Genomic DNA, 23140 nt, shown 5'->3' with positions numbered 1-23140 from the left:
ATTCTGATTCTATTACTTACTTGGGCAAGATATATTTGCCTTACTTTTTTTTAATCTGCAAAATAGGGATAATGATAGTACCTATTTGCAAGGAGTTATTGTGAGGAGTACATTTTAAAATGCAAATAAAAGCAGTTATTTCCATTCCTGGCAACAAACTATTATAACTATGCAATATTATTATTATTATTACTAATTCTTATAAACTCTGCTCAGCTGTCTAAGAAAGTATCCAGATATGCCTTAATGAACAACACAGGTTCTTGTCAAAGAATACATTCTAAGGTTCCTGCTGTCTAATTCTCATAAAAAACATGACTAAAACATTTTTTGGTCATTCATTCATTCATTCACTCATAAAAGATTACTTGGGTAATATGCATTTTATTTTTAAAATAAAAAATATTTCTCCTTGAATCAAGTCAGACTAATAGAAAACCACATATATGTACTGTATTATTGATTTTATAGAACTGTCTGTTTGGAGAAACTGGGCTTTGAAATTATGTCCAAAATGTTACCAAAGCACTGCTAGATCACATTTATCCTCCTTAAAAGCCAACAGAGTCTAGAAAATTCACATCTTAAGTTTTCAGTACTAGGAAAATCTCTCCTTTGGAGTAACTTGTTTGTTTTTATATTATGAATACAGTGAGTTTCATAACCGATTCTCTTTGTCTTACTCTTATTTTCTGTCTGCCTGTATCTACCTTTTTTATGTTGTTATGTATATTTGTAAAGCAAAGCCAATATAAATGCACAAAAGTTTTCTTTTGTATGAATTCCATTGTTTAATAAACTAGGACAGAAAGTTATCACAAATGGAACCACACTACATCAAGTTACATAGAACTGGGGAAGTAAAATTTTTACAAAAATTCAAAATAACTCTCCAGTTAAAATTAAGGTTAATTTTTTAAAAATTAAAAGAAATCAAGAGGAATATACAAGGAACCAAGAACAGTCAAGGGCTGTCTTGAAGAACAACAGAACTGTGGGACCTGGACTTCCAACAGCAAAGCTTAGTATAAAACTTACCAAAAACTATAGTAATTAAGCCAGTGGTGGCACTGTCAGAAGGATACAAAACAACTAAAGGAACAGAATAGAGTGGCCAGAAACAGACCCACACATATATGGTCACCTGATTTATGACAAAAATGACACTGAAATTCAGTGAGGAAAGGATGATCTTTATAATAAATGGGGCTAGGTTATTTGGATAGCTACATGGGGAGGACAAAAAGAACCATGACCCTAGAGATCATGCTGTATGCAAAAAAAAAAAAAAAAACCAGTTTCAGTTGGACCATAGATCTAATTGTGAACAGTAAACCATAAGGCTTTTAGAAGAAAACGCAAGAGAATACTTTCATAATCTTAGGCTAGGCAAAGGTTTCTTAAACAAGAGGCACAAAAGCACTAATCACAAGGAGGGAAAAAGGATAAACTGGACTTCCTTGAAAATAAGAATTTCTACTCACCAAAAGATACCACTAGGAGAATGAAAAGGCAAAGCCATAGAGTGGCAGATGATATCTGCAATTCATATACATGACAAAAGTCTCATATCCAGAATATATAAGGAACTCATAAATTATTAAGAAAAAGGTAGACAATCCTATAGGAAATCAAGACCATCACTTATTCAAATGGAAACTTAGCACATGAAACGTGCTCAACTCTGTTAGTCATCAGGGAAATGTCAGTTAAAACCCACAGTGAAATACACCATACAAACACACACACACACACACACACACACACACACGCACGCATGTGTAGCTAAAATGAAAGATCACACCAAGTGTTGAAAAAGATATGGAGCAATCAATATTCAGACACAGCTAATGTGAATGCAAATTGGTACAATATCTTGGAAAACCCTTTAACAATATCCTCTAAACTTCAGGATATATACATATACTCTACGAACCCAGAAATTCTACCCATGTTAATACTTAACAGAAATGAGGACATATGTTCTCTGAAAGCTGTGTTCAGAAAATGTTCATCTGAGCAACAGGCTTTTGTTTTTGTTTTGTTTTTAGAGACAGAGTCTCACTCTGTTACCCGGGCTAGAGTGTAATGGCGCTATCACAGCTCACTGTAGCCTCAAATTCCTGGGCTCAAGGAATCCTCCCACCTCAGCCTCTCAAGTAGCTGAGACTACAGGAGTGTACCACATGCTTGGCTACAGCAGGTTTTTTTTAATAGTCAAAAACTAGAAACAAACCAAATGTCCATCAATAGTTGAACAAATAAATTACAGTATACTGTACAATATCTGAAATTCTATACAACAAAATATAACTTTGAATGAATAAACTACATCTGTGTTACAGTGTTGGATAAAAGAATGCAGGAAAACAGAGTACATACTATATAATTACATTTATGTAAATTTCAAGAACAGATAAAACGAATCCATTTGTGTTAGAAGTTGGGATAGTGGCTGCTCTTGAGGGGCCTATCTTGTTGGTTCTGATAACAGTCTGTTTCTTGATCTAGGTGCTGGTTACTCAAGTGTACACATTTGGTGAAAATTTGCCAGGCTAAACATTTCATAATTTGTACATTTTTCTGTGTGTATATTGTATATTAGTAACACCAGTCAGCCCTGGGTCTCTTATCTTCCACTTGATAGAGATCAAATGGGAGCCCTCATTGTATAGCTGAGCTCACATGGACACTCACCCGTTTAGCACGCATGCAAGCTCAGAATAAAATTGTTCCTCCCCAAACTTCTCTGTCTCCTGCAGAACTCAAAAGGGAGTCTATGACATGCCTCCCTACCCTGAAACTTTCACAGTCTCACCACCACTGTCTGCCTTAGGTCCACCAGGACTAAAGTCATTATTCCCTTCATCTCTGTTTATATCCAGCACCACAAGAAGCTACAGACACCTAGATGACACTCATCTCACACACTAGTCATCATAACTCTTTGCACATCTTCTGTTTTGCTCCCATCTCCCATCCCATCCTAATTCTGGAAGGAGGATATACTTCCATTGTGTCCTCTGGAATTTACAGTCTATTACCAGCAAAATCCTCTATATCTTCAACAGTTCTTCAAATGTTGCTTTCTTCTTTTCATGAGACACTAGTTTCCCTGCATGCAACCTTACCAAATAGTGATTGCATTTCCTCACACATCCCTGAAAGAAACCACTGGGCTTAGAGGTAAAGTAGGTGTTCTCCTTCCTTCTTATTACCACTCAAGATCATTCTCTTCCTCCTTCAACCATCCACCCAAAGCTGCTTTGAAACTCTGTCACCATCATCTATCAATCAATCCACCCCACGCCCTTGCCCTGCTCGGTCCCTCCCCTTCATTTCTGGATGATCTTAGCTCCTAGCTCACTGTCATGCTTTCAAACAACTCCTGCTTAAATCTTGGTGATTTTTTTTCTTACCTGAAGTCTTAATTCCTAGAATTCTCCTCCTACAATAATTTCTTCCTCCCTGCCTCAGCTACTCAATCCTATGATCAAAGTCTATGATCATAGCCTAGACCACCTGTTTTCAAACATTTGGGTTAGGGACTCTTTATATGCTTAAATATTAAGTCAACCTGAAAGAACACCCAATGGCCAAAGCTGGAACAATCCGAGCAACAGAACAAATAATGTAGGACTGCATTATAACCCAAAGTATAAAATAAATATACATGAGGCCATACTCATATAAATAAATGATTAAATAAATAAGAGAATAGGAGATAAAGCTTCCTTACGGAAGAATTCCCAATAACAGATGTAGACACTATCTCCTCCAGGAGGTAGAGCTTAGTCCTTGCTCCCCCATTGAGAGTGCACTGGACATAGCTATTCACTCGCAAAAAAAGAGAGTATGGAAAGGGGAAAAGAGTAACTGTATAGTGGTAAAACCGGGCAAGCACTGCCTTGATCAAAGCTAACGTCAACATGATGTCATGTGAATATCAAGTACTATCCAATATGATTACAGACATGAGCCACCGTGCCTGGCCCCTGGTAAGTTCCTTTTAACTATAAAAGTAAGAATATCTTTAGAAGAGAAAGTATGGCTGGGTGCGGTGGCTCACACCTGTAATCCCAGCACTTTGGGAGGCTGAGGCAGGAGGATCACTTGAGGTTAGGAGTTTGAGAAAGCCTGGCCAACACAGTGAAACCCCTCTGTACTAAAAATACAAAAATTAGCCAGGCATGGTGGCATGTGCCTGTGATCCCAGGTACTTGGGAGGCTGAGATAGAAGAATCGCTTGAACCCGGGAGGCAGAGGTTTCAGTGGGACAAGATCGCACCACTGCACTCCAGCCTGGATGACAGAGTGAGACTCCGTCTCAAAAAAAAAAAAAAAAAAAAGACGCAAAAATATACAAACATTAAAAATGAATCCTGAAATATCAATGCATTATGTAAGAAAGAGAACAATGGAATTCTGTAAAGTATAGGATAATTTTTTTTATTTCAACTTTTACTTTAGATTCAGGAGGTACATGTGCAGGTTTGTTACATGGGTATACTGTGTGATGCTGAGGTTTGGAGTACTATTGTAGAATAAGTATTTACAGAAATAAAAAATTAAAAAGTCAACAGTGTTTACTAGCTGACATAAGCTTTTCTTTGTCCTTACCACATACAGTACAATAGTTAAAAAAAAAAAAAATTCTTTCCATTAGCCCTGGGCTTCAAGATGAATAACAGTTATGACTAAAGGTATCAGCAAAGCTTAGATAGGACAAAAAGCAAACTGGCCACAAAATGATTTAAAAACTGTTTCTCTCTACCAGCAAGCAGCAAGAGGCTCTCTACAAGTTGCTGACCCACCCCCACATTTCATATCTAATATGTAACCTATTAACATCTATGCCAAAGACTTGATTATATAACTCTGCAAGCTTTATAAATCTAATTAGACATCTCTAGTAATATTCAAAATATACTTGCATTTGTAAAAACTTTATTCTTCTCAAAGGTAAAAGAGACAAAATTAAAATACATGTTTCCTGCTGTGTAACTAGCTTCCTATTTTTGCCAAATATGTTCCGGAGCAGAATATTTAAAATTACATTAGAAGGCTTGCTAGGAGTCTATGTAGTATTTCACTAGCCCAATTAGTCTGTGTAACATTAATTTTTTATATTTTCTATGTACAATAAAACCTTCCTAAGTCAAATGTCTTATTCTTCAATTCCCACATTATGTTATTAATAACAATTACCAAAAGTTATCTTTTAGTGTTGTCATCAGACATATAACATTTTAATTATTTTATAAGAATATTTAAAAAGTATTTGTAACTTTCACTGTAAAACTCTAAAAATTTCCTTATTCCTACTATTTTTTACATCATCCCCTTCATCATTAAGCACTAACTACAAACTACTATAAAACTTTTTATAACCATTTGTTTTACATATCATTACGAAACATAAGTTTCTATAAATTTATAGAGCAACCAAATTTCTATAAATGGATTGTGACACATCACGAAATTTTAAACTTCTCTCCTATGCAATGAGGCCATTGCTGTAGTTAAATTAAGCGCTACCAGAAGATTATCAAGAATTCCTGGGTGAATTTCAGGAAAACAGAGCAGAGAGAAATGTTCAGATTATGTTACAGAATAAAATTAATTTTATTTTTAATTTTAGAAACTGACCAATCAATTGTGAAACTGACCAATCCATTGTGAAACTGACCAATCAATTGTGAAGGAGGAGGGTATATGTGCTGTCGCTTAAAAAGAAGTGTTGTTGATGCCTCACTGCCTACCTAGGTCATCAAGTAAATAAAGCTGCCTCTCAAGGCACCAGGAAAAGTAATATAATTCATAGTAAGAGAGGTTTGGGAAGTCTTTCCAAAGGGCTATTACTTAGGCCTATTTTCCCCAAAAATCACAAAACAAGTGTCTGATTATCAAGAATAGAACATAGGTTTTTACTCAATAAAATGGTTTTTGTCTAAACCATCTTTTGCCTACCCCAGGGACAAATAAGATCATGTTGGGATATCAGTGTGCTATGGCAACCAGCCCAGTGTGTTTCTGTTGGAAAAGCTAGAACAATTAGAAGGTAAGAACTTCTTTCTTCTCATTTCCCATTTCTATCTTCCTATTCTTTTCAGATCCTCCAGGACTTCAGACAAGATCAGGCACGTTCAAGGTGGTATGGCCATAGACAAGATCCTCCAGGACTTCAGAAGAACATTTTTTCCAGGGAAAGGATAACTGATTTGGACTCTAATAAGAGAAGTTAGGAAGAACTATTTTTTAATAACCATGTTGACCAAAAGAATGCAGCAAACACAATGCTGTGAAACTTCTGAGGCCAACAGTTACTGCTCTTGGATTTCTATTGCAAATATTCTCCCTCTTTTTTGAGCTAGCATTCAAATAGCCTTGACTAAGATCATGTACAATTTATTAACAATTTAGATTTCTTTTAGATAAGAGCAGACAGAATGGTGAGATCTCTGGGAACCATGGCACTACGATGAGCACTTCCTATTGACATTAACATAGTACATGACTCAGTGGTTCAACATTTTTTAAAAATTTTTTTCAAATAAAAATTATATAACATACTTTTAAAGTTTTAAACTGTATTAGTAACTACAGGCAAATTTCAGTCCAGATACTATAAGCATAAGTAACATACAGCAAGTATCTAACAAATATTTATTGAATAGAGGAATAAATTTCACCCTTTATAATGCCCGTCAAATTTACCATCTGCTCTCCATCTCCACAGCAACACCCTGAGTCTGGGCCCTTATTTCCTCTGCATGTGCTGATCACACAGCCTTCTGGCTCCTGATTTCTTCCCTTCTCCAGTGCACCATGCATGCTGCTGCCATATAATCTTGCTGAAACTTCTTTTCTCCTGAACACACCATGACATCAGACCTCACAAATCTTCCACATCAAACTTTCCCTAAAATATGGTCATAATTTACCTAACCAAATTTTATTTAACACTACTCTCCAAAATAATCCATGCCACTCCAGGCTCCATGTCTTCGCCTATGCTTCTCTTCTCTATCTTCCTTTCACTCCTCAGCTTTTATACCCTACCTAGGAAAAACTTGGGGCTCTTATTAATGAAATGCATGCACTGGCAAGGTAAGCTGCCAGGAGAGAACTGGTACTGCATCTGTGAACCATAACAGCATCATCTGATTATTTTAAAGACTGATTGATGCAGATAATCTTGACTTAGAAAACCTCTTATTAGAATGTTATAAGAAATCTTGAAAGTCCATTAATATGTTATGTATTTCGCTAAATATAAAAATATCACAAACAAATTATTTTATATTTGATATTGGGTAAAAATCTACAAGAGCAGTTATTGCTGAAATAAAGCTTCCCAAAATGTTTGTACCACCTTTTACAAAATATAATTATAGCACATACTAAGTGATTCAAGTATTACCTCAGTGAATCAAACTTCAGTAAGCCCTGATAACTAACATACAAATGATAAAGTTTATGTCAACAGATTTTAAGAGATCAGTGTAAAAATGCTGAACTATAATAATTACCTCAATCACATTCATTAACATGATTATCACACAACTGCATATTAAATAACATGGTGATTAGAAATGCTTTCTACATATTCACTAGAACAGGATGTCAAGTCGACAGCCCGTTCATATAATTTATCCAGACAGTAGGCTGGGCAGAGTCAGAGTAAGAACAAAGAAACAGAAGTAGCAAAAACAAACACAGAATGAGAGGTCATATTAAGGGGTAACTCATTCAATATTTTCATATATGCAAAAAGTCAATACTAGTATATGTTCAAATTGCAACATTAATAATTCAGCAAGCCCTTGAGTGCCTACTGAGTATAATGCAAAGTGTTTCTATTAGTTTGCACTATTAGCAAACGAATAGTAAAATATGATCTGTGTCCTCAAGGCAATTGTAATCCAGATGGCAAAGGAAAAGCAGGGAATAGATGAGAGGAAAATAAGTCAAGGTAGCACCTTACATTTTCCAGAGGAATAATTGCAAGGGCAATCATGAGAAAATTATCAGAAATACACAAAATCAACAATGAAAAGTTTAAAACAAGGGTTCTGCTCACTATGCAACTATAAAAGATTATAAAAATTCCACCAAGAAAGAAAATAAAACATACACAAAAACTATGAACACCTAGGTAGAAAACTGACCTCCCATCCCTGCTAATATTTTTCTTTACGGGAGATTTTTTTAAATTGCTGCATTTAAATCTTTTCCACATAATTAAAATAAATAATCATCCTTCTCACTGCTGCTATCCCACTCTTCAAAAGAAAATACTGTTAATTTTATATTATTTCAAACTTTTTTCTACACATATACTATATAATCAGCAGTTCTGAAAACTCTCTACTCTTAAAAGTATTGAGCAGTATATCTAAACCAAAACAAAATATATCCCCTCAACCAAGAAAAATATATCAACCAAATAATATATTTATATAGATAGGTACCTATCTATACCTATATAGATATCTGCTCAACCAAACAAAATATATCTGCTCTATCAAAACATGTACATATGTATATATACACATATACACATACATGTATACATAGTCCATTTATATTTTGATTTTAACATAAAAATACAATCACATTCTACCAAAACTTGATTATTTTTCACCTAATATATCATGGACCTTTTTAAAAAATATATGGTACACTATTACTATTATATTTACGACCTTCAACAAATGATCTCTCCTGTTATTTAGTCCTTTGTATAGTCCTCCTCCGCATCGATGCTGGGCTTGGTAAAGTGACATGTTTTTGCCAGTGGAATTTAGTAAGGTGCTGCAAGGAGAGACTTAAGAGCTTCCACCTAGGACCTGTCCTCTTGAATAATCCCTCTTAGAGGGTAACCACCATGCTACAAGAGCTGAGGGATAGACATCTGTATAAGAAGCCACATAAAGACAGACCTCGGAGGACAGCAGAAAAAAAAGGCTTTCCTTGTGAAAATTTAACTACTTGACAAAGTTAACGAGTTTTTTTTTTAATCAAAGGACTTTTCAGAGCCTTTAATATGCTAAATCTGTATTATTAATCTCTATGAAAGGCATTTGGAATGAAATATTTTCCTAAATGTATTTGACCATGGAATCCTTTGCTGTCCATAGACAACTGGCATCATTGGCAATATGGTCTGGAAAACACTCAATGTGACCAAATGTGTAATACATAACAATGGTAGATGTCCATAGATAATGTTGTGATAATGACTAACATTCCTCAAGCACTTATGTTTCTGGCACTATGCTAAGCGATTTATTGGAATTTTAATTTAATTCTCATAGCCATCCTAGTTGGTAAATTAACATAACCTCTATTTCACAAAAAAGAAAGCTAACACTTAAAGAAGTAACTTGCCCAAGATCACACACTACCAAAGTGGTTAAGTTAGGGTTAGAACCCATGCAGCCCAATTCCAAAGACCCCATTCTAATCACCATGCTATCAGCAATCCCTACCCATGGCACCTAAAACAGTTCAAAACCTTTCCCTTGTCTCATAAATAATTTACTCTTGTTTACTCTTTTCTTCTTCCTAATATTTTATTCTAAATTGAAAAGTAGGATATTTTCATTTTAAAATAAATTGGTAGGGAAAAGTAAATTATTCAGATGATTGTGTTTGGCAGCCAGGTTGAGAACTATAGGGTAGTAAAAGAACATGGTAGGGTACTGGAGAAAAAGTATTCAATTTTCTTAGACCCAGCTCTGCCACTTGCTAGCATATGGTTGCAGTATTTTTCTCAGTTGGAATGAAGGCAAAGAAAAAAGATGAGAAAAATCTATCAACTGGTATTTACCACAGTGCCTACATACTGGTAACAAGAGTGATCCAAAAACATGGGTGTGACTGAAGTTGAAATGCCAAAATTAGACCAAAATTCTTATTTGCCCCTAAGTCAGAGGTTTTCTGTTTGGTTTTGGTTTCCTTTGCTTTATGGCAAACATTTTTTTTTTTTAAATTCTGGGGCTGAGACCTTTGTTCAGTTCTCTAATTTAGTTTACCCTACTTTCAGAACTCTGGGAAAACTGCCTCCAAACGATGAAAGAGCAAATGTTTTGCTTTTGTATATGTTTGAAATTTTCTCTTCACAAAGTATCTCAAAGCACTATAAAAATTGACTGAACACAGCACTACTTGATATATAACTCAATTAAAAATGTCAAGAAGAAATAATGGTAAAAATTGTATATATATACATATATATACATATAAACATATATGTATATATATAGTTTGCAGCTACAGCATATAATGAAAAAATGCTGAAAACCACTGTGGCAACTCAGTATGACTAGTTGATGATCAAAGGGTACAGCAACTACCACAGCAATGGGCATGTAAAAGACATACTGTTTTGCCCCTGTTGACTACAACACAAGTAAAATAATGTGACTAAGATTATACGCAAGCAATTAGCTCAAATCAACATCATATTAAAAAGTATTATTTAGTCTTCCTCTTTCATTTTCTACCATGAAGAAGCAAACAGGGAGAGGCTCTTGAACACCTAGGAACACAAATACCCTGTAAACACTTTCTCCTTGCCAAACTAAACAAATTCAATTAAATTAAGGAATTAGCCAGTTGCTTGCCATTGGCTGTATTGGGAAAGGTGAAGGAGGAGGCAAATAGTTATTACTTTCTTCATTAAGCTATCCAAATTTTACTCTTCCATGTTTTACCTAGGGGAAGTATATAAATTTTTGAGGCTTTGACATTAGCCTTGGCAAACTGTTTCTTGGGAACAGGCAAATTAAGGGTATTTGAGATTTTGCTACATCCAAGTATAAAAGCCATTTATATTTGTTTGCTAGGGCTGCCATAACAAAGTACCACAGACTGGGTGGTTTAAACAACAGAAATTTATTTTCTCACAGTTCTCTAGGCTAGGAGTCTAAGATCAAGATTCAGGAGGGTTGGTTCCTTCTTAGAGCTCTGAGAGAATAGTTTCAGGTCACTCCCCATGGCTTATAGATGGCGGTCTTCTCCCTATGTCTTCACATTGTCCTCCTTCTGTACGGCCTATCCAAATTTCCTGTTCTTACAAGGACACCAACCATACTGAATTAGGGCCCATCCTAATTACCTCATTTTAACTTAACTGCCTCTCTAAAGACCCTATTTCCAAATGATGCTACATTCTGAGGTACTGGGGGTTAGGCCTTCAACTTATGAATTTTGGATGGGACACAATGCAGCCCATAACACCACTAAAGCTGCAGTAAGCTAGGGTTCAGCAACCAACCTGGCTCTTTTTTTTCTTATATTAAGGTGGTTAAATATCATCCATTTATTCATAAACTATTAAATGCCAACTATGTCCTAGATACTAGATTTACAAAAATGAATACAACACAGCTGACTTAGGGGATCCACAGTCTATTAGGAGAGACAAATAAACCTAAAACAGCAGAAATGAGTGTGCCTTAAGTCCTTTTAAAACAAATCAAGGTAAATCAGAATATAAACAATAAAATAAAATAAATAAATGCTATGAGAAAAAATGAGGAGGAATGTAAAAGGCCAATGTAAACATTATCTTTCAATCATTTTGCTATCAATAATACCTCTTTCCTCTCTCCCAAACATAACAGCATATGGAAATATGGTTTCCAAAGCACAGCTCTACTTTGATTCCTTAAAGTTCTTTGCATTCTAAGTGCTTTCCTTTTTGCAATGTTGGGGACAAAGAAAGACAGAAATGTTAAGAGAATCAAATTCCAACTAACTTGGGAGTTAATGTCTTAGAGGGAGTTGCTGCCCTTTAATATGTTGGAATGAAACTTTCAACCTTTAATGAGGTCTGCCAATAGAGGCTCAGATGTTCAATAGAAAATAGTAGGGCAAAGAGGGAAGTGCAATGAGAAAATGTAAGTAAATACAGTTAATGGTGGTAATGTGTGCTAATAGGGCCATAATAATAAAAACAACAGATCTTGACTGTACAAAATTCTATTTGATTCTCCCCAATCAGAAACTATGTGGATATTATAAATATAGTTGTTTTTCTTGGTTTAAAAACATTATAGTAACCAAAGCAGAAATAAATAGTTCAGTATGACCATGCTGATTCATATTAACTGGGCTAAGAGTCAATTTGTTTTAGCAGAGGCTGAATTATAAAATTATTTTTAAAATAAAGTTTTCAATAATACTGTCTTATACTAGTATAGCAGAATGTAACTTAGACGTTGTTTTGTAGCTGAATGTGAGGCTAAAATTAGCACAGCAAAAATTTCTATCTTGGTTCCTCCCAAAGTACTTGAAAGTCCTATAAGAATGTTTAATCCCTAAAGTATTTTAAGCATTTCTTTTTCAATTACACATTGTTTTTAAAGAAAGGGTTTATTATAGAAAAACCAAACATCTGCTTAGACCCTTTCACCAATAACTAATTCCTGATTGATGAAATCTAAATTCAATAAATCACACTGTATTACAATAAATTCTTTGGAGCTCTATAATCTGGTGACATGGAGAGTATCTGCTCTAATTACCATCTTGTGACTAGCTCAATATGATTTCCATGAAGAGGCTGGCCTTTCTGAGGTGCTACCTAAAATTGTATGACATATTTGAAGTCCTCATAGTGAAAACAACAAGCTTTATTCTTATTTTTCTTTACATGCTTTTTCTTGGCCTGTCCTTCCTTTCCTGTCAACCCATCATTATCATGCGTAAAAAAAAATCTCATCTCCAAATAACAGCAATTGTTAAAAATTAGATATTATTAGTAGGGAAGCTTACTAGAAGGATTCCCTTTATAAAAACATTTTAAATAAAAATATAGTCAACACAAATTACAGCAAGCATAATTACGATTTCTCTTCTACTGCTTTTTTTGTTTTGTTTTGTTTTTGAGAGGGAGTCTTGCTGTGTCGCTCAGGCTGGAGTGCAATGGTGCAATCTCGGCTCACTGCAATCAGTGCCTCCTGGGTTGAAGCGATTCTCCTGCCTCAGCCTCCCGAGTAGCTGGGACTACAAGTGCATGCCACCATGCCCGGCTAATTTTTTGTATTTTCAGTAGAGACAGGGTTTCACCGTGTTAGTCAGGATGGTCTCGATCTCCTGACCTCGCGATCCGCCCGCCTTGGCCTCCCAAAATGCTGGGATTATAGTTGAAAGCCATGGCGCCCGGCCTCTTCTACTACTTTCTACAAGCAGAGGAATCCCACCTATATTCCTCTTATAAGCCCCCAGTATTTTAATATAGCTCAATAAATAAAGGAAGCAACATGGCATAATGAAAAGAATGCTGACTCTGGAGCCCAAAAAACCCAGGCCAATTTTCAACAAGTTACTTAAAGTTGCTAAGTCTCAGTTGACTCAACTGTGAACGATAGATAATAACATCTGTCTTTTAGGGATGTTTTAAGGATCAAAAATAATGCAAATAAAGCACTGGCAAACAAAAGGTACTCAATGAATGATACCTGTAAGTATCACTAACAAAATATTAATCATTTGGACAATTGAGAATGTATTTCACGATCTTATAGTTCTAAAAAGAGGGGGCACAGGAGAAAGGCTTCATCAGATTCTAATGCCCTAGTTACTCCATCCTTATTTACTCTTCACTGATTAACTTTCTGAGTTAGTAGCTTAATCTACTACCACCACTTCCAACTGCTCACCATCAATTTATTCCTTAACCCCTTTTACAGTATAAATTTGGGTCTCATCATCTACTCTCCATGACCTTATAAATGACAACTCTATCAGCTCTTTCTCTATGGTCATTGTTTTTCTGTAACCTGAAGCAAGAGTCTTCCTTTCTGAAACTCTACTTCTTGACCTCACTGACCTGAATATTCTGGTTCTACCACCCATGTAACCATTCTTCCAATTTTCTGTATTTCTCCAATAATCTATTTGATTTACACATTTTTATCTTCCCTTCTTCCCCCATCCATTTCTATAATATTTTCACCTTCCTCTCCATTTCCCTATCAGGATTCACTTGAAGTTTCATGATTTTCCAAAATAGTCTCTCCCTTTTCTTAACTACTAATGTGTACACTGCTGCGGGGGCTATTTGTCACCTTGTCCACTACTGTGACATATACTGATTAACAAATCAGCAGGAACCTTGAAATTTAGAACAAAAGAGCATGTATGTGTCTGGCAAGTTTAAGAGGGTCAGACTGTCCCCATAGGAAGGGCATGGGGAGTGCAGTCTGGGTGTGCTGATTATAATCAAAACCCTAACTGAATTAATTAAATGTTCATTTATATTTAAAGGAAGGGAACAGAAGAGTTCAAAAAGATAAATATAGAGTTTACGATTGTTTTCCCAATTTAAGCACTTTTTTTTTCTTTGAGACGGAGTCTCGCTCTGTCGCCCAGGCTGGAGTGCAGTGGCGCAATCTCAGCTCACTGCAAGCTCTGCCTCCCAGGTTCATGCCATTCTCCTGTCTCAGCCTCCCAAGTAGCTGCGACTACAGGCACCCGCCACCACGCCCGGCTAATTTTTTTGTATTTTTAGTAGAGACAGGGTTTCACCATGTTGGCCAGGATGGTCTCAATCTCTTGACCTTGTGATCCGCCCACCTCGGCCTCCCAAAGTGCTGGGATTACAGGCGTGAGCCACCGCACCCGGCCAATTTAAGCACTTTTAAGGCTTACATTATTCTCCTAAATTTCCAAGCCTATACATCACTCAACATAAGAGTAAATATAAATGTTCCAGTAGCTAAAACCTAATTTTCATGGTACAGTTTAATAACTCATATATAATGTTTTCATTAAGTCAAGTACAAATGACTGAATGAATTCTATGTATTTATATGAGAAAGCAACGAATGTTTGTCAACTATCAAAAGACTTTGTTCAAGAAAACGCACACCAAACATATATCACTTAACATTACTACTCAAAAGCTACCCTGATGCAAGGCTCACAACAAAAATAATTCAAACTAAAATGGAAAAGTACTGTGTTTCCAAAACTCTTTGATCTCTTGTATGCGGTACACTTAACATAACATTCTTACAAGGTACAAACAGGATTCAGGAACACAAATTGATCTTGAACACTCAACGAATTAAAATGTAAATTATATTAAGTGCATTATATGAACAACAATTTTAAGTTCCCCCACTCTATCCCACCTCACTCCAAGATCACAGTATTTATTAAAATAGCAAAAGATATGACACATCAACACAGAACAGACCAGTGATAATTATAACAGGGTTACCAAAAATTAAAACTAAGTGTGCAAAGAGGAAAAATACTTAATAAGATGCTCAAATAAAATGATTAAATTTACTTCTCAGTAATATGGGGTGAAGAAAGAGTCTTAATTGAGAAAAACATTAGGGTACTGATTAGAAAACACGGGCTATTACATCAGATAGGAATTGAGTTTAAACTTTGTGTACTTTATTGATGGTGAATGACTGTCTTAACCTCTGAGTCTCAGTTTATCTGTAGAATAGAAATAATAATCTTCACCTCACAAAGTTATATAGGGACTAAATGAAATTAATTATGCAAAATACTTAGTACATAAGCACATATTAAGATCTTTATAATTGTATTCAGTCCAAAAAGACCTAGACATTTTTAGAGCCAATCTATTTCAAATCTTCCAAGGAAGAGATTAATTGCCAGAGCACATGCAAAGATGGAAAGCTTCTCTCTCAGTCTCTCTTTTTACAAAGCTGGCATATTCAGAAATCAAAACCTTAAAAAGGTAATACAAAAGGAATACTAAAGATCAATCTCATATAGCAAATCAAATATAGCACTATTTTAAAGAGATATGCTATTATCAAGTTGCCTTTATCCCTAAGACAGCAATTGTTTGATGAAAGCTACTTGGAAATCTAACACAATTCATCAACCAACAGGTAAAAGAAGGAAAACTGTATGATCATCTCAAGGTACATTAAGAGGGCATGTGATCAAACTGAATATCTATCTTGGTTCCCCCTGAAAATGCATAGAAGACTATTTCCTTAACATACCATAAATAAAAATTTTGAACACACAACTGTGAAACCCTAAAGGCATTTCCATTTAAATAAGAAATAAGCCAACGATCCTCACTGTTCACTGCTATAACTTAACATTATTCCAGAAGTTCTGATCAATGTCCTAAGAAAAATAAATAAGGATTAAGTGTTAGCACAAAGACAAAATCATTTACACCATTTACACATGCTATAATTTAGTTACTACAAAACACAATAAAAACTATCAGAATTAAGAGTTTCATAAAATGACCAGTTAGAAAACAGTATACGAGAATTAGCCATCTTTCTATGTTCCACCAGGTACATTTAATCCTCTTTATAAAATAATTTTAAAAGTTCCATTCCCAAAAGAATCAATAAGTCTTAAAATATCAAAAACACCACTTGAAAAATGGGCAGAACCCACATGAAGAAAGCTACAAACTATAAAATACATGAAGAAAACTCAAAGCTACATCTTTGAGTCATAAAAGATGACTTCAATAAATGATAACATTGTATTAATAGAGATAGTACAACTTTCTCTAGAAAATTAACTCAGATATTCCAGTGAAGTTCTTTTAGGATCTTAACTGCCTTTAATGTAACATGAATAAAGAAATACATGAGAAATGCCGAAAATGCTTTGACAAGGACAATAATAAGTATTCACACAACCATTTAGTGAAATACATTAAAAACTCACAATAATTAAGACAGTTTGGAATTACTAGAGCAAAAAGAACTAGCCCAATTAAACTAAATAGAAAAACCTAGAAAAAATCATATATCTATATCTATAGACAGACAGAGTATACACACATGATTTGGTATTTAAAACCTCTGAAGAAGATAATTGTTCAATAAATAGCACTAAAATAACTGAACCATCACTCTACGTTAAAATACACTGCAAACAGACTAAAGATGTAAATTTTTTTAAAAACTGTGAAATTAATATAAGGAAACAGAGGTGAATAGTCATATAATTTGGGAATGTAAGCCCTTTCTAAGTAGTGAGGTATCATAAAAGAAAAATTTGATAGGTTTAAACACATTAAAATGTTAGCAATCTGTTTAAAAAGAAAATTCACATCAAAAACAAAATTAAGATAAAAATGACAAACTAGGGAAATTATCTGCAATGTAATTTGACAAAGGCCTAATAGTTTGTATACACAAAGAGCTCTCATAACTTAGTTTTTAAAAATCTCCAGTATTATAATAGACAAAGGACACTAATAGGTATTTCACAAAGGAAATAAGTATCTCTGGGTGGAGACATTATAAGTGTTATTTACCATTTATGCTTTCGTGAATTTTTCAAATTTCCTACAATGATTATTAGTAATTAAGAAAATATAGAATGTTTACAATATGGCTGTGACAATAATAATAATAACCAAAATCATGCTAACATCGATATTTCCACTCTTTTAGGCTGCATCAAAATTAGGGATGCCTTTCCTCTCTAGAAAAAAATCATACTTTAATTCTTTATCACAATGAAAGAAATTTTCAGAACTCTAGAAGACAATCAGACAAAACTTTTCATTTCCTCTTTATTTATGACCAAGTCACAACGCCAAATAATATTTGGATAAGCTATTCTGTTTTCAGCCCCCTGTGAAAGCCAAGAGTCAAGGCTGAGGAACAAGCCCTGGACTTCAGAACCAACAGGACTCAGATTTTACCTATATCCAAATCCTGAGCCAGAAATTTTAAAAAGAAAAAAAAAAGGTGTGAGCTAAGGATAGGTATTACCTTTCTCAAGATAGAAAATGTGGGCCTTTGAGAACTTCTAGTCACAACTCTTCTCTGTCTCATTTAGGAGACAGAGGAATGATTTTATCCTCCAGTGTATTTAAAAGGCATATATCCAAAGGGCAAGCAAACAAGATTTCTTCTGAGCAAAGATACTTTAAATAGGAGATTTTCAAGTGTTAAATGTTCTTTTTCCTTAGTGCAGATATGCAGCCTAACTCTGAGAAGGCCAAAAAGACTCTGGCAGGACTTGGCTCTCAACAATAAGCAATAGTCAAACTGCTAATTCCATCTGCTCCCCTCCAAAAAATGACAAAGCATTACATGATGATGCCAGGGATCTCAGGCTCCATTTAAGGAATTGTTCTAAGGGGTATCCATTTTCACAATATTAAGATGCTCTCTAATTTTTTTAAGTACTTCAGAAGTACTTCAGGGAACCAATTTGGATACTACATGCCAACTTTGATGATGATAACAAAGAAATATACTGTCTTTAACATTATATTCTTAGAGATGTCGCTTCCAGAAATGTCTTCCTTTCTTACTAGTCAAAGCTCTGAATTCCATTCACTTCTATCTCCTCAGGGTCTTAGTTCCAATAATTATCTCATCTTTCCTAAATTGCTTAAGAATCTCTTTCTACTTGTCTCTACTCACTCTTTCCTTATGCATGTAAACAAACAAACATAACATTCCCTCAAACAATATCACTCTGCAATGGTTTTCAACCATGGCTGCACACTGGAATTACTTAAGGAACTATAAAAAAGTATCAATGCAAGTAATCAATAATGACACAAAGTAGACAGTGGTTTCCTGGGGATAAGAGGAAAAGACTATAAAGGCACATAGGAAACTTTTGGAGGTGAATATTATTTTGATTATGGTGATGGTTTTGCAGGTATAAACATATGTCAAATATCAAATTGTACACTTTAAATATATGTAGTATACTATATGTCAGTTACACTTCAATAGAAAAGCTGTTGAAATAAATGTTGATATCTGGGTTCAACACCCCCCCCACACACCAAATTGGTATAGGGATTCCCTCTGGAAAACAAAATTCTTTAAAGCTCCTGAGATTATTGTAAATTATTATTACATTATTGTAAATGCACAGCCAAGATTAAGAACCACTACTCAATGAAAGCTATAGCTATCATTTTCTCCCTTCTTTATTTCAGTTCTCTTGAAACGTCTCACTTAAGCATGTCTACTTTATCACACCCATTCTTTCTCAATCTTCTGAAGCCTGGTTACTGAACCACCACTCAGTTAAAACTGTTCTTGTTAAAGTTACCTATGGACTCCTGACAAATTCAGTGGTCACTGGGGCCCTCTCCTAACTTGACACCTCCTTACAGCATTCAAAATTGTTAACCTGTTCCTCCTCCATGGAAAATCTCCCCACCCTTGGCATCTTTCCTGATGGTCCTCCTACCTTGCTAGCTACTATTCCTCTAACTTTCAGACAATTCTTCTCCCTACTTCTGCTATTTCTGAGAGTCTGTTCTCTGGCTGCCACTTTCATCAGGCTAAAGGCTTTCCCTGAGTCATTTCATCACAACCAAATCAATATAGCTTCAATTCAACCCCCAATCATCTCTCTAATCCTGATTTTCACATCCATAGATACAAACATCTATCTATATCTTCACCTGAAGTTCCACTGCTTCCTCAAATTCAAAATAGCCAAAACAGAATTTATCATCTTCCTTCCATTTTTGTGTTCCTCATTTCCATCAACAGAACCCCAAGTCAAACCTTCACAGTCCTGAGTCCTCCTTTCTTCTCATAGGTGATTAGGACCTGTTAGTTTTTCCTTCACTCTGCCACAGTAAAGGTCTAAAATACAAATCCAATAAATAGCTTCTCATCTATCACGTTCAATCCAATCCCTTTAGCTAAGGATACCATTCCCTGATCTGGCCCTCTACCACCCTCACTATCTTCATCTGGCACCATTTCCCTACTAACTCCTGCATTCAAGCCATATCAATGTCAATGTTATTGACTTTGCCAACTGCCAATGTCAATTGACACTGACTTGTCATTGTCAATGACTTATCTAAATTGCCACAGTTTCTCAGGCCTCCTTGCCTTCTCAATTACTATATCCTCCTCTTGGGAAGTTACTTACCACCTGCACTTGGCAAAATTATATCATCCTTCACAACTTGGCTGTGTGCTCCCAACTCCACCTACACTCAAGGCAAGTTAACTATCTCCTACTCTAAACTCTCCTACTACACTAGGCTAGGCATATCTCTATTCCCACTGACCACATAGTATTATAATTGTTAATTTACTGTAATGTTACTAACATCGTGTACATTAGATAGTAAATTCCTTGAAGACAAGAGCTATGACATTCACTTCTGTATCCCTAGTACCTACTCAGCCTGGAAGAGTGAAAAAATAAATTTATGTTTGACATAATTTCAATTATTTATAAAATATAAACGATACCCCAAAATAGGTCTTGAACACTAAGATTTCTTAAAATTTCTTAAGATCCATTATAAAATAAACATTAGGCAACAGGATGCTGAATAAAACAGTACATATATTTAAACTCATTGTCAAAAAGACACCAGTCTAAAAAATACAACCCAGAGCAAATTTCATAAAACAGAAATACAACAAAGAAAGGAAGCACAGCAAGGATAAACGCTGACCCAGCTAATGCCTTATCGGGTGTCTGTATCCAGGTACTGCTAATGCCGATGACTAAGAAGGTTTCTAATCCTTCTAATCTCTCATGGTAATTTCAATAAATCGAATAAGGATAAATGAGCCAAATCCAGAATTTGTTTCCTAAATATGTGATGCTTTTCCCCCTTGCCGCTTGGTTTGATTGAACTGATTATTTGAATAGCTGACTTTGAAGCTACTACTGGCCAAGCAGATCTTAAATGTTTTTCCTTCCTTGCCTTTGCCTGCACTTCAAAAATATGGTGGTTTAGACTACTATTCATCCTCTAAACCTTAAAATGTATTCACCTAAAGGAAAAAAATACTTAGAAATGTCGGGGGAGGTGGGGTGCCTGTGGATGTTAGCAGTAGAATGTTCTCATGGAAAACAAGCCTCCCAGTCTTTCTGACTTTATGCCAATAAGATTTGAAAGCTGAAAACCTCAAACTGTAAAGTGTTACATGAACCAAAGAGGTGGCCCACCTGCTCCAAAAACTACTGTGTGACCCAAGGATAAATAATTTGCAAAAGGTCAGCTTGGCCCTACTGCCTGTAGCGCAGTCTCTGAGATAAGGAGTAGCTGCCGGTGGAACAAATTCCCCCTACCTGAAGAGCGCCGCGGCTGCCAGGCTTGTGACAGTGTATTTCTCAAAGAGCAGATTCTGTGCAGTACTAAACCACTTAGGCAAAATTAAAATCTTTCGGGAATGTCTAAACTCACAAAGCACACATGTGCAAGCTGACGGGCGGACAGCAAATTTCGCTGAAGCGTACAAACTTGGGGGTGTTCTAATGCAACCATTTTCAGCCAAACCCCCGAGGATGCCCGAGTATGTTAAAATGAGCCTCAGGAAAGGAATAACTCATAGAAAGAAGGGGCAAGGGCTCAAGAAGAGATCTTCAGCGTAATAACCAAGGAAGGAAGCGTGGCTGCTGTCTGAACCTCTCTGCCCTGCAGGGGACCAAAGAACGACTCAGGCCAACGCTGCTCTCCAAGGGGCGGGGGCGGGGGGTCGACAGTGACCATTGTGGCCACCAGACCGGACAGACAGTGGCGGCCTCGCCGGAGTAGAGGGCGCGGGTGGGAGAGAAGGAGAGGCCGGAGCATCCGCCGCTGCAGGGAGGGGACGGGGGGCTCCCGCCCCCAGGCCCACCCGGCAGAGGGGCGGCCGTGGGGCCAAGGCGGCGGCACCCGGGTCACGGCAGGAGGCTGGACTGCTCCTCGCCAGGAAGGAAAGACCCGAGTCGCGCGCACAAAGCTGCCGCCCTCCAGGCAGCGGGCAGGCTGCGCCCAAGTTCGGGGCGAGCAGCCACCGGCCGCAGCCCACCCGTCCACCAGACGCCCCCCGCGCCCAACGCCGCCTCGCGCCCACCCGTGGCGCCTCGCGCGGGAGCCGTTACCCCCAGTGGAGCCGCGGCCCCGGGGACAAAGTCCCGGTCCTGTCCTCGCCGCCGCCTCGCCCCGGCTCCTCCCTGACAAAAAAAAGTTATCGGTTGCCGGACGCCCTGGGGGCCCGGCGTGGGTCTCTCGGCTGGACTCACCAGAGCGGCTGCCGGAGCTCCACCTGCAGGACCTCGACTCGTGAGGCTCTCAGCGTCAGCGACGGCGGCTGCTCTGCTTCCTCCCGAGTAGCAGCACCACCTGCTCCCCTTCTTCCTAGCAGAACGGGTCCCGGCGAGCCATCTTCCCCCTCCTCTCACTGACTGACAACCCAGCCCGGAGAGCCACCACTGCCGCCAGCCTCTCTGACAGGCACGACCAGGGACCCGTCCTCAAGCAGCCAACCACCACCGCCCCACGCCAGTTCAGCCTATCGCCGTCCTCCGGGGCGGGATCAGAACAACTTCTCCGCCAATGAGAATCTTATTCTGCTGGGCGTGGGGCGGAGCCATGAGGCGACTTGAGTGGGCGTGGTCTGAGCAATGGGCGTGATCCGGTCGTCCGAGGGAAGATAATTGTAAGGTTTGCGGTGGCCGCTAGGCGATGACAATCAGCGAAGGTCTCTTAGATTCTGAGCCGTTAGGGCTTATGGCCTTCTCAGAGAAAAATAAGTCTTCCCGGATGATGTGAAGTGTATCAATTTCTTTCTCTTTTGTGAGAAAAGAGAAACAAATTGATAATTTACTAGTCAGTAGGATTTACTTCCCTGTAATTAAATTCACAAGAATTTATCAAAATCTTATCAAATCCCGGGAGGAAAAAAAATTACGTTTTTGCAAAATGGAAATACAAACTTCCCCCTCACTACATCATTGCTTTTGGGCTTAGCCTGGAAAAAGTCAAATACGATGCCTCAGTTTTCTTTCCATGGGGGTTGTTTTTATTTTTTCCATTATTCCTCCCTACTTTTTCTCTGAACATATACTAAATATTTTGTGTAATAACTGGAACCTGAGAACACCTGAACCTGCTCCTGCAGACAGTCCTGCTGTTTTTGACCTTGTAAACCCCTCCTACCACATCCTTCTCAAGTCTGGTCGGGATTAATTAGAAGAAAAACTGACCTCCACCCTAGAAGACAGGAAGTTCATTCTAGCTTTACACTAGAAATGGGCGGGATTTCTCCAGAAACACTAAGTGAACTTTTCAAACACGCTGAACTCATAAATAACAAGTACATAAATAAGAAGATATATTACTTGATATCAAAAGGGTATCAAGCAAACAATTTCAGGC

At 37.1% G+C, this 23140-nt stretch overlaps 1 protein-coding gene across 8 annotated transcripts in view; it reads right to left on the bottom strand.

The window, feature by feature from the left end:
- The window catches only part of HYCC1 (hyccin PI4KA lipid kinase complex subunit 1), a 201170-nt gene that overhangs the window by 96505 nt on the left and 81525 nt on the right, over positions 1-23140 (bottom strand). Inside the window, 1 exon segment of one of the 8 annotated variants that reach the window (NM_001133842.1) lies at positions 22006-22165. The exons of 5 other annotated variants lie outside the window; for them this stretch is intronic. The gene's annotated coding sequence lies outside the window, so the exon portion shown is untranslated. 8 annotated transcript variants of the gene reach the window in all.

Source organism: Pongo abelii, chromosome 6 (assembly GCF_028885655.2).
Source record: "Pongo abelii isolate AG06213 chromosome 6, NHGRI_mPonAbe1-v2.0_pri, whole genome shotgun sequence".
In the NCBI taxonomy this organism is placed as follows: Eukaryota; Metazoa; Chordata; class Mammalia; order Primates; family Hominidae; genus Pongo; species Pongo abelii.
This window is presented reverse-complemented; position numbering and strand designations above follow the sequence as displayed.